Raw genomic sequence first — 12,860 nt, 5'->3', positions numbered from 1 at the left:
AAGGTGATAGCGGAAGGGCTTGCCATAATTTTCTGATCTTCCCTAGATGCAGGGGAGGTGCCTCAGGATTGGAAAGTGGCAAATGTGACCCCATTGTTCAAGAAAGGGTGTAAGGAGAATCCTAGTAACTACAGGCTGGTCAGTTTAACATCAGTGGTGGGTAAAGTTTTAGAAACAATAATCAAGGAAAAAATTAACGGGCACTGGGAGAGGTTTAAGCTAGTTAAGGAGAGCCAACACTGATTCGTAAAATCATGTTTGGCTAATCTAATTGAATTTTTTGATGAAGTAACAGGATTTTTTTTTAAATTCGTATATGGGATGTGGGCGTCGTTGGCAAGGCCAGCATTTATTGCCCATCCCTAATTGCCCTTGAGAAGGTGGTGGTGAGCTGCCTTAAGAACATGAGAAATAGGAGCAGGAGTAGGCCAATCGGCCCCTCGAGCCTGCTCCGCCATTCAATAAGATCATGGCTGATCTGATCCTAACCGCCAATCTACTATCACAGAACTATCTCCTGAATCTAACAGAATTAGACACATGAAATAGGAGCAGGATCAGGCTACACGGCCCCTGGGCCCGCTCCGCTACCCACAGGGCCATGACCGATCCGAACCTAGACTCATGTCCAAATTCCTGCCCGCTCCCCGTAACCCTTAATTCCTTTTACTTCTAGGAAACTGTCTATTTCTGTTTTAAATTTATGTAATGATGTAGCTTCTACAGCTTGTTGAATGGCTGCAGTCCATGTGGTGAAGGTACTCCCGCAGTGTTAGGGAGGGAGTTCCAGGATTTTGACCCAGCGATGATGAAGGATCGGCGATATACTTCTAAGTCAGGATGGTGTGTGACTTGGAGGTGAACTTGGAGGTGGTGGTGTTCCCATGCGCCTGCTGCCCTTGTCCTTCTAGATGGAAGAGGTCGCGGGTTTGGGAGGTGCTGCCGAAGAAGCCTTGGCAAGTTGCTGCAGTGCATCTTGTAGATGGTACACACTGCAGCCACGGTCCTTCTTGGGCAGTCCCTCGGAACCGAGGATGACTTGCTTCCACACTAAAAAGGAGTTCTCAGGTGGCTGATGAGCCCAATGCGGGACCTACAGTCTCTGTCACAGGTGGGGCAGATGGTGGTTGAAGGGGCGGGTTGGTGAAGTGCTTGGGTTGACGTGTGCTCCTTCCGCTGTTTGCGCTTGGCTTCCACTTGCTCCTGGCGAAGAGACTCGAGGTGTTCGGAGCCTTCCCAGATGCTTCTCCACTTTGTGCGGTCTTGGGCCAGGGATTCCCAGGTGTCGGTGGGGATGTTGCAGTTTTTCAAGGCGGCTTTGAAGGTGTCCTTGAAGTGTTTCCTCTGCCCACCTGGGGCTCTCTTGCCATGTCGGAGCTCCGAGTAGAGCGCTTGTTTTGGCAGTCTCGTATCGGGCATGTGGCCCGTCCATTGGAGCTGATGGAGCATGGTCAAAGCTTCGATGCTGGGGATGTTGGCCTGAGCAAGAACGCTGATGTTGGTGTGCCTATCCTGCCAATGGATTTGCGGGATCTTGCTGAGACAGCATTGGTGGTACCTTTCCCGTGCTTTGAGGTGCCTGCTGTACATGGTCCATGTCTCTGAAGCATACAGGAGGGCGGGTATCACTACTGCTCTGTAGACCATGAGCGTGGTGCTGGGTTTGAAGTCCTGGTCTTCAAACACACTCTTCCGAAGGCTGCACTGGGACACGGAAGGCGGTTTTGGACTTCATCATCGACGTCTGCCCTTGTTGACAGTAGGCTCCCGAGGTATGGAAAGTGGTCCACGTTGTCCAAGGCCTCGTCATGGGAGTGAATGTTTAAGGTGGTGGATGGGGTGCGAATCAAGTGGGCTGTTTTGTCCTGGATGGTGTCGCGCTTCTTGAGTGTTGTTGGAGCTGCACTCATCCAGGCAAGTGGAGAGCATTCCATCACAGTCCTGACTTGTGCCCTGTAGATGGTGGAAAGGTTTTGGGGAGTCAGGAGGTGAGACACTCGCCGAAGAATAACTAGCCTCTGACTTGCTCTTGTTGCCACAATATTTATGTGGCTGGTCCAGTTAAGTTTCTGGTCAATGGTGACCCCCCAGGATGTTGATGGTGGGGGATTCGGCAATGGTAATACCGTTGAATGTCAGGGGGAGGTGATTAGACTTTCGCTTGTTGGAGATGGCCATTGTCTGGCACTTCTGTGGTGCGAATGTTACCTGGCACTTACCAGCCCAAGCCTGAACATCGTCCAGGTCTTGCTGCATGCGGGCATGGACTGCTTTATTGTCTGAGGAGTTGTGAATGGTGCTGAACACTGTGCAGTCATCAGCAAACATCCCCATTTCTGATCTTATGTTGGAAGGAAGGTCATTGATGAAGCAGCTGAAGATGGTTGGGCCTAGGACACTGCCCTGAGGAACTCCTGCAGCGATTTTCTAGGGCTGTGATGATTGACCTTCAACCACCGCAACCATCTTCCTTTGTGCTAGGTATCTTATGTTCATTAATAAATCGACATTCTTATCATGAACACAGCTAGCTTTTGCTAGACACTTTATTGAGCACATGTGGACTAGGTACAGTATCTGTAGAGGCATCCATCTTGACTGCTGCCTTCTGGGTAGCCTAGTGCCTCATGGGTAATGTAGTCTTAATATACATACAGCTGGGTAGTGTAGTCTTATATACATACAGCTCTACACGGCTCTATGGCTTCACCTAGTGTCCACTATAGAATGACATGTTATTGATCATTACAAGTATGACTCCAGCCAGTGGAGCATTTCGCCCCCACCCCCCCGCCCGATCCCATTGACTTCAGTTTTACTAGGGCTCCTTGATGCCACACTCGATCAAATGCTGCCTTGATGTCAAGGGCAGTCACTCTCGCCTCACCTCTGGAATTCAGCTCCTTTGTCCATGTTTGGACCAAGGCTGTAATGAGGTCGGGAGCTGAGTGGGCATCAGTGAGCAGGTTATTGGTGAGTAAGTGCCACTTGACGGCACTGTCAATGACACCTTCCATCACTTTGCTGATGATTGAGAGGAGACTGATGGGGCAGTAATTGGCCGGGTTGGATTTGTCCTGCTTTTTGTGGACAGGACATACTTGGGCAGTTTTCCACATTGCCGGATAGATGCCAGTGTTGTAGCTGTACTGGAACAGCTTGGCTAGAGGCGCGGCTAGTTCTGGAGCACAAGTCTTCAGCACAATAGCCGGGATGTTGTCGGGGCCCATAGCCTTTGCTGTATTCAGTGTGCTCAGTCGTTTCTTGTTATCACGTGGAGTGAATCGAATTGGCTGAAGACTGGCTTCTGTGATGGTGGGGACCTCGGGAGTAGGCCGACATGGATCATCCACTCGGCACTTTTGGCTGAAGATGGTTGCAAACGCTTCAACCTTGTCTTTTGCACTCGCGTGCTGGGCTCCGCCATCATTGAGGATGGGGATATTCATGGAGCCCCTCCTCCCATTAGTTGTTTAATGGTCCACCACCATTCATGACTGGATGTGGCAGATTGATGAAGGGAATGCAATGGATGTTGTCTACATGGATTTTCGGAAGGCGTTTGACAAAGTACCACATAGAAGGCTGGTTAACAAAATTGAGGCTCATGGAATAGGTGGGTCAGTGGCAGCTTGGATAAGGAATTGACTTAAGGACAGAAAACAGCGAGTTGTGGTAAATTGTTGTTTTTCAGACTGGAGGATGGTAGACAGTGGTCAGTGCTGGGGCCACTGCTTTTTTATATAAATGACCTGGATATTGGAATACAGTAGAATTTCTAAATTTGCTGATGACACCAAACCTGGGGGTGTGGCAAACGGTGAGGAGGATACCAATCGACTGCTACAGGACATAGAAAGGCTAGCAGAATGGGAAGACAAGTGGCAGATGAAATTTAATACAGAAAAGTGTGAGGTGATGCATTTTGCCAGAAGGAACAGGGAGAGGCAATATACACTTAATGGCACAGTTTTAAAGAGTGCCGGGACAGAGAGTCCTGGGAGTTGATGTGCATCAGTCCCTGAAGGTGGCAGGACATATTGAGAGAGTGGTTAGCAAAGCATATGGGATCTTGGGCTTCATAAATAGAGGTATTGAGTACAAAAGTAGAGAAGTTATGCTGAACCTCTATAAAGCGCTGGTTAGGCCACAACTGGAGTATTGCGTCCAGTTCTGGTCACCACACTTTAGGAAGGATGTGAAGGCCCTTGAGAGGGTGCAGAGGAGATTTACCAGAATGGTTCCGGGGATGGGGAATCTTAGCTACAAGGACAAGTTGGAGAAGCTGGATTTGTTTTCATTAGAGCAAAGGAGGTTGAGGGGTGATTTGATAGAGGTGTACAAGATTATGACGGGTTTGGATAGGCTAGATGGGGAAAGGCTGTTCCCACTAGTTGATGGTACAAGGACTAGGAGACACAGATTTAAGGTTTTGGGCAAGAGATACAGGGGGGGCGTGAGGAAAAACTTTTTTACGCAGTGAGTGGTGAGGACCTGGAATTTGCTGCCAACGGAAGTGGTGGAAGCGGAGACACTCAATGTTTTCAGGGGAGACTGGATAGGCACTTGAGGGAAATAAACTTGCAGGGCTACGGGGATAGAGCGGGGGAATGGGACTGACTGGATTGCTCTACAGAGAGCTGGCACTGACTCAATGGGCCGAATGGCCGCCTTCTGTGCTGTATGACTCTAATCAGTTTGTTTGGTGAGGGAATTGTGCAGAGTGGAAAATACTTGTGTAAGTTTCAGGTTCAGGGTCAGAACCATCTAGCATTGGGTGACCTGCTTTCTATTTTTTTTTTAAAGTTTGCATTTCTAACAGTGTAGTGTTTGTAGAGCGATGGACAAAACATATACTACATGCAGTATTTTTATGTGGTATATAGAAGTCTTGCATCTAGTGTATCCCTGTCACTCTGTTGGGCAAGGGAAAGATGGTTGCTGTCGAGGCTTAGCTTGGCCAAGTTATAAAACCGCACTTCTCTAGAATCAGCACGAGCAGTGCCTTTGGGGAATGGCACATAGCTGTGAAAGTATTACTTGTAGTCCCATGCATACGTTATACCACTACTGTAAATGCACCGCAAAACTGTTATACTGTTTGAGGATCCTGTGACCTCGCATTTTAAAATCTGATTTTTATCCATTTCCACAGTTAAGCTTTCAAATGTATAATGTATTATTATAGTGGCGTGTGGCTATACGTACTTCGCCCGTGAGAAAGATCTCATAATTCAATTATGCATGTACTGTTTGTAAATTTGAGTCATTCCCACTCCTGAAATAAGCTTAATAATTCATTGCTACCAGTGTAATAGCCACCATCTATCTAATTATAGATTTGAATTAAATGTTATGGCATTTTTGATCGTTTTACAAAGAAATCAGAAATAGGCTTAGTGCCAAGACGGGAGAAAAATTGCCTGAATGTGGAGCTAAATAACTAAGTAAGCTAGATGGATTAGCAGGGTACCCTCTTGTTGATAGTTCATACTCTGGAGGAAGTGGTACTCTCTCCTATTCCCACCATTTTTCTCTTCCTTTCTCTTCCCCCCCCCCCCCCCCCCCAGTTAATTTAATTACAAACCAGTTTAATAAGAACAACATACTGCCCTGATGACCTATATAAAGGCATGGCTGTGTTTAGTTAGCTGATCGCCGTAGCGCCAGTTGTGCTACAGTTGAGCATAGCACTCCCGGGCTAGGAAGGGAAAGAATAGGTCAGGATTCCTGCTCCTGGTCATTATTCACATAACTGCTGGAAATTTAAAAGTGTGTGTGTGTCTTTTTACACTGTGTGATGACAGGATTGGGTTTGATTATGAAGCCTTCCATGGCTGAAAATCCACTGTCTAGTCTCACGTAAAGAATTTGGTGAGGTACTGGGCAGCTGTCGGTGCTCATTTAACTGTACTTCAACATATATCGGAAGAAAGAAACCATTTCTGATTTGCCCTTAATGAAATTTAAAAAAATTCTAAACATCCAAAATGCCATTACTGTAATTTTTAATGCCTCAAACTCAAAGCCCCATGGCGCGCTTACAGGATATCATAAACTTAAAATTGATTTACTGTCAATGCTATGTGAGTACAGGAAACTTTCTGGTATCCGGCACGGACGGGACCGACGTGTTGCCGGTCCATCAACAATTCCGGATAACCGAACGCTGTAGTAAAAGATACGGAGCTCAGAGCTCCGTATAAAGTAACAAACCCTGTTTCAAAACAATTGGCACAAGTTGCAAGCGTCTCTAGCTTAGCAACAGCTCCTGAAACCTAGAGGAAGGAAGGCTGTAAAGGGAAGTACAGGTAATTTAAACTTCTTTACACACACCAAACACACTTACCTTTGCACTCATGCACCCATCACTCACCTGAACACCGACATCTCAACCCCTCCAAGTCCTTCAACCCGACGACTCTAACCTGGCGTGGTTTGGAGCCGTCGGGAATCCCACACGACAACCTTCAAAATAGGGATTAGGCTAAAAACTACCTGTTAACTACCTGTTAACAGGCAGTTAATTGGCACTAATCCCTTCCCGCCTCAGGTCAGCGGGTCCCAGTGCAGGGCGTGTACCCGCCTCCTTTTGAAACTTACACGGGGGCAGGTTTTGGGCAGGATGGTGTTGGGACCCCCGAATTCGGGAATTTAACCCCCTGCACGCCTCCAATCCAGACTCCACGGCACACTGAAAATCGACCCCATAGTGTCTCGCGGGGAGGCAAGTGTGAGACTTGCTTGTGAAGAGTTAAAATTGAACTACAGGAAACTTTTGATTTACCGGCAGCTAAATAACCGGAAATCTCAGTTAACCGGCAAAATTCAGGAGTAGGTTCAGGTAACTTTTATTACTTGCCTTCCTCCATTTGTTGCTGTGCAAGGGTGTGGCTGCAGCTGTTGCTAAGCTACAGAGACGCTTGCAACTTGTGGCCATTGTTCTGAAGCTGAGCAACAGGGTTTGTTGCTTTCTTTTACTATAGCTTTCGGTTATCCAGAATTTTTGATGAACCGGCACCACGTCGGTCCCGTCTGTGCCGGATTAAAAAAAAGTTTTCTGTGATTTGTCAGCATTTAATAAAAAAAAATTTTTTTAAATGCATCAGAGCCCACCAATTGCCAACACAATCTTGATGTACAACAGGAAAGCCTCACATTAATTTTCACAACAACAACAACTTGTATTTATATCGTGCCTTTAACATAGTAAAACGTCCCAAGGCACTGCACAGGAGTGTTATAAGACAAAAGAGCCACATAAGAAGAAATTGGGGCAGATGACCAAAAACTTGGTCAAAGAGGTAGCTTATAAGGAGCGTCTTAAAAGGAAGAAAGAGAGGTAATGAGGCGGAGAGGTTTAGGGAGGGAATTCCAGAGCTTAGCGCCTTGGCAGCTGAAGGCACGGCCGCCAACGGTTGAGCGATTATAATCAGGGATGCTCAAGAGGGCAGAATTTGAGGAGCGCAGGTATCTAGTGGGTGGGGGTTTGTGGGGCTGAAGGAGATTACAGAGATAGGGAGGGGCGAGGCCAAGGAGGGATTTGAAAACAAGGATAAGAATTTTTAAATCGAGGAGTTGTTTGACTGAGAGCCAATGGAAGTCAGTGAGTACAGGGGTGATGGGTGAACGGGACTTGGTACGAGTTAGCACAGAGTCAGCAGAGCTTTGGATGTCCTCAAGTTTACGTAGGGTAGAATGTGGGAGGCCAGCCAGGAATACATTGGAATAGTCAAGTCTAGAGGTAACAAAGGCATGGATGAGGGTTTCAGCAGCAGGTGAGCTGAGGCGGGGTGGAGACGGGCAATGTTATGGAGGTGGAAATAGACAGTTTTAGTTACGTCGCGGATATGTGGTAGGAAGCTCATTTCAGGGTCAAATATGACACCAAGGTTGCAAACAGTGTGGTTCAGCCTAAGACAGATGCTCGGGAGAGGGATGGACTCGGTGGCTAGGGAACGGAGTTTGTGACGGGGACTGAAGACAATGGCTTCGGTCTTCCCAATATTTAATTGGAGAAAATTGCTGTTCCTCCAGTACTGGAAGTTGGACGAGCAGTCTAACAATTTAGAGACCGCGGAGGGGTTGAGAGAAGTGGTGCTGCGGTAGAGCTGGGTGTCATCGGCGTACATGTAGAAACTGATGCCATGTTTTCTTCGTGCAAGAAAGACTTTACATTCAAGATGTAAACTAGCTATTTTCTACTTTTTAAACAGTTGTGATGTTAAATTGGTTGTTTATAAAAACAGTTAAAAACATTAACGTGATTACAGACTATACATATGAAACAAAATGGGTAATTACACTATCAGTCACAAATATAAATTTCAAGAAATACATAAAAAAATTAACAGGTATGCCCCCTCGCATCTGTGCCTGAGGGTCAAAGGAGGTGAATTGTGCAAAATGTGGCACCCTACTGTCTCCTGCACCTTGCCTTCCTCTTGCTCCGATAACTTCACCAGAGTGCCTGTTATGTCACGCTCTCTGGCGTTTTGCGCCATTTTACTCTTGAAGAAGTACAGCTTCACGTAATAAACATTATAAAATTTAAATAGAAACTCCAAGGACCCATTCCTAAAACCTGAAAAGTTAAATGTTTATTTTTAAGGTACCAAGAACAACAAGTGGGTATTTTTGTGGGAAAGTGCCTGTTTCCTGCAGTGCCCTCCCTCTTTTAAGTAGTTCAGAAGGGGAAAAAAAAGTTAATATACAAGGGAGTTTTTTTGTGAATGGAGCTCTGGTAAAATGTACCCATTTTTGGTTCAGGTTAAGTACACATTGGTGTTTTGCTGACCCTCGTGGAAAAATGTGCATTTGATCGGAAACATGTCCATGAACTTTTCTGAGTGTCATTTTTGGATCCCTGAACAGACCTAATTTCTCTGTTTCTGATGCCTTGCCAAAAATCAGTGCATTTTAAAGACTAAGGTTAGTGTCCTTTTGTAATTGTGCAATGTTCAAAGCTTAGGGCACTGATCTCATGATCTAACTTGGTTTGATCTGTTTGGGTGTCCTAGCATGATGCAGGAAGTAGAAGTTGGACTACTTAAATAAAGTATTGTCCTGAGGGCAAGCTACACCAAGCCTGCTGATTTGCCTTAAGCTGGCTGTGCTTTGACATGTAAACAATTTCAATGGGGCATTTTTTTTTCTGAAACCCAAATTTACATTTTATGACACTTTAAAACCTGCCTTAACAATTGCTTCCGTCTCCATTTATGCTGCTTTTGAATTTCTATTGAGAACCAGGTTCTGATGTGTGATACGGAGAACCAGCTCCACTTTATTTATTTTTCTGGAACATATCCTGATGCAGATTTGTTGACTATTTATGTGGGCCTTTGGTGCTGTTGATTCCTTGCACGTCTCATTGTTCATATGTTGCTCCTGCTAGCTGGCAGTATTTTCAGTTAATTTGTATAGGTTAATGTCCACGTTTGGGTCTTGATTCTGCAGTAAGTTTACAATTCCTTCATCCCAATAAATGCTTCTTACAATATTCTTTAGAATTTTAGCTTTTCTGACATTGTGGTTTTTCTCCTGTAGTTAACCAGTTTGAGCAATGATGAATATTGAATTTGTCTATCAATAGTCTTGAATTAAAATTTCAGTGGTCAGAGCACCTTAATGTCCAGCAGACATTGCACATTTATGTAAAACAGGAACTTTGGCCTAGAAATTCAGTTGTTAGCGCCAGCCGCTAGCGCCTTAAGAGGAGGAGAAGTGGGGCGCTAAGCGGTTAGGGCACGGCGCGATCTGCGCCTCTCGCGAACTTCACTCAAGATTTAGCGGCGGCGCAAAACCGCAGCGCCCGCTCAGCTGCGCGCACAGATCCTGACTTCATTTCATGGTGCAACGCCCTTGGTGTGCCCTGAACCGGAACTTCAGTGACTCCGCCCTTCTGTGCCCCTGGCGCCCCCAGCGACTGGTAGAGGGGAACGGTTCCCAGCCGGCGCGGGGGGCACTATTTAAAGGGGACTCCTGCATTATAAGTGGCAGCCATTTTGTGGCAATCCTGTGTGAGAGACGGATATTTGGAGAGACAAAGGGAGAGAGCTTTCTGCTTTGACTCAGCGCTCGCACAGGTACTTCTGGCTTCAGGCCAGAGCTTTGCACTTGGATTTAACTTTCAGTGCCATAGCCTGGAGTCACCACATATAATGGGGGCTGCAATGGGTGGAAACGTTGGCTTACTGCATTGCATTCAAAGGGCTCAGAGACGCCGTGAGAGAGTGCCTGTCATGGCCAGACGGAGAAGGGCCAACAGGCGTCGGCACAGGAGGCCTTACCCACCCAGGGTATACCGCCAGCAGTTCTCATATCTGAACATGTCTGAGGAGCAGTGTGTTCGGAGGCTGCGATTCAGAAGGGAGGTGGTCACAGATCTGCCACCTGCTTCGCAGAGATCTGTAGCCACAGCTGAGGAGCAGGACGTCTCTGTCGGTGGCAGTGAAGGTGACGGTGACTCTCAACTTCTATGCCACCGGCTCCTTCCAATCCGCTACTGGGGACATTGCCAACATCTTCCAGTTCGCGGTACATTGCTGCATCCGCCAGGTGACCAATGCCCTTTTCAGAAGGAAACGTCAGTACATCTCCTTCCCCATGACCCTGGACAAGCAGCAAGAGCGTGCAATGGGATTTGGAAGAATAGCGGGCTTCCCCACGGTCCTGGGCGTAGAACTGATGAACCAGCAATGGGCAGGCCTTGCTTCAGGGCTGCAGTGTGCAGGGCGTTGTAGCCAAACAAATCGACCCTCCCCCTTTAAGAGCTGACCGGCGCTAGCGTGTCTGCCTTCAATCAGCAACTCGCCGCACCTGCGCTGCGCCCGCCCTCGGTGTTAGCGTCTAGGCTCGCCGGCTTAGCGCCTTATGATAGTCGTGCATCGCCTGCTTTAGCGCAGCAGCAACCTCTTGGGGCGATGCAACTCAATTTTGGCGAAGGTGTCGCTAAGTTGCGCCGCGTGCTAAATTTAGCGAATGCCCGGCTGCAGCGCCCCAAACGTGGCGATACTGAATTTCTAGGCCTTTGTGTCTAAAACTATGTATTCCATGTCATGTCAACATGCACGTGAGAAAGTGGGTACCTCCTTCAGTGGTGGAAAGTTTCCGAACATTCTATAAGGTTTCAACAATGAAGGTTTACAATGTTCATCTGGCGTGACGATTACAACTATTTTGTTCTCATTGAGGTGAAGGTGTTCTTGTTGGATCCATTTCAACTACCAAAGGGGTGGCTGCACAATCTGGCACTCTCCGCAGAAATGGCGCTTGCAATGATTGTATCTTGAGCAATGCAGAGTGCTATCAAATAGGTGAAAACGCACCGGCTGTTAGTCAATTTCCCTTGCAGATTGTGCAATAAGTCGTCCAGTGCCAGCATTAAAAACACTTATAGCTGGGGTTGTGTCTTTCTGGGTACCTTTTCTAAAATGTGTCCTCAAACTGAATCTCTTGCCAGAGCTAGATAACTAAATGAACTAGGATGGCAAGCCTCAATTAAGCAGCATCTGTGAACAGTCTGTCTACTCTGCTGCCAACAGTATGTCTCAATCCCAGCCTGAAGAGAACTCCCTACTGCACCAGTGAGGCATTTTTTTCCAATTCCCATAGTAGTCATTCTGCAGCCTTTCTGAGAATGAGACTGCTGAAACTCATTTTGTGTAAGAACTTTCCAGTTGGCAGAGAGAGTGGATATTCTTCCCAATTGGCCTGGACTAGATTTGAACCTGTCGTGGAGGTGAAAGAGTAGTTGTCTAACTCTGTATTCCACCCAGTCCATCTGCAGGGTTGCAGATATAACCCTAAAGGGGTGATTTATCCATCATCCTGTACTGTTTACAGATGCTGCTTAATTGAGGCATGCCATCCTTGTTCATTTAGTGTTGTCTAGCTCTAGCAAGAGATTCAGTTTGAGAACACCTTTTAGGTTGAGAAAGATAACTGGAATTTTCTTTTAATTTGATCTCGATGTGGTTGACTCCCATCATGCCAATCGCAGATAAAGCCATCTCTGACCACTTCCTAGTATCGCTTTCCACCCAAATCCGCCCCCCCCCCCCCCCCACCCCGATCCCTACTTCCTTCTGTGCCCGCCCCTGGAAAAAACTTTCTCCCAACTCTTACAACTGCGCTTATGAAATCCCAACTGTCCAGTCTTTGGCCCTCCATTCACCACGGCATTTCTGCAGCTACCGATCCGCTCAACCACACCCTCACCACCACTTTTGAAGCCCTAGTCCCTATTAAAACAATTACTCTCTCTCTCACCCTGGCCGCTCCCCCTGGTACAGCCCTCACCTTCGCTCCTTTATGTCCAAGGGACGCAGACTTGAACGAATATGGCGGACAACTGGTTTAGCCATTCACCGCCAGATCTGGCTGGGCCACATAAAGCATTAACAGGTCCTGCTCTCGTCTGCCAAAATTGCTCACTATTCCAGAATTATTCTGGAATACAAAGATAAAATCCGGCTTCTATTCACTACTGCTAACCGTCTTCTTAAACCCCTCGCCCCTCACTTCCGACAACCAGTGTGAGGAGCTCATGGACTTTTGTCTCTAAGATGGGGCAGCACGGTGGCATAGTGGTTAGCACTGTTGCCTCACAGTGCCAGGGACCCGGGTTCGAATCCGGCTTCGGGTGACTGTCTGTGTGGAGTTTGCACATTCTCCCCGTGTTTGCGTGGGTTTTCTCCGGGTGCTCCGGTTTCCTCCCACAGTCCAAAGATGTGCAGGTTAGGTTGATTGGCTATGTTAAATTGACCCTAGTGTTAGGGGGATTAAATACATGGGGTTACGGGGATAGGGTGGGATATGTGTTGGTGGAGGGGTTACGGGGATCGGGTGGGATATGT

At 47.1% G+C, this 12,860-nt stretch overlaps 1 protein-coding gene across 2 annotated transcripts in view; it reads left to right on the top strand.

Annotated features, from left to right (window-relative positions):
• The window catches only part of tmem259 (transmembrane protein 259), an 83,720-nt gene that overhangs the window by 21,313 nt on the left and 49,547 nt on the right, over positions 1 to 12,860 (top strand). The window lies entirely within an intron of this gene.

This window comes from Somniosus microcephalus, chromosome 13 (assembly GCF_052327205.1).
Source record: "Somniosus microcephalus isolate GS21.2 chromosome 13, FLI_Smic_1.0, whole genome shotgun sequence".
In the NCBI taxonomy this organism is placed as follows: Eukaryota; Metazoa; Chordata; class Chondrichthyes; order Squaliformes; family Somniosidae; genus Somniosus; species Somniosus microcephalus.
Note: the sequence above shows the minus strand (reverse complement) of the source record. Positions and strands in the feature narration are given on the sequence as shown.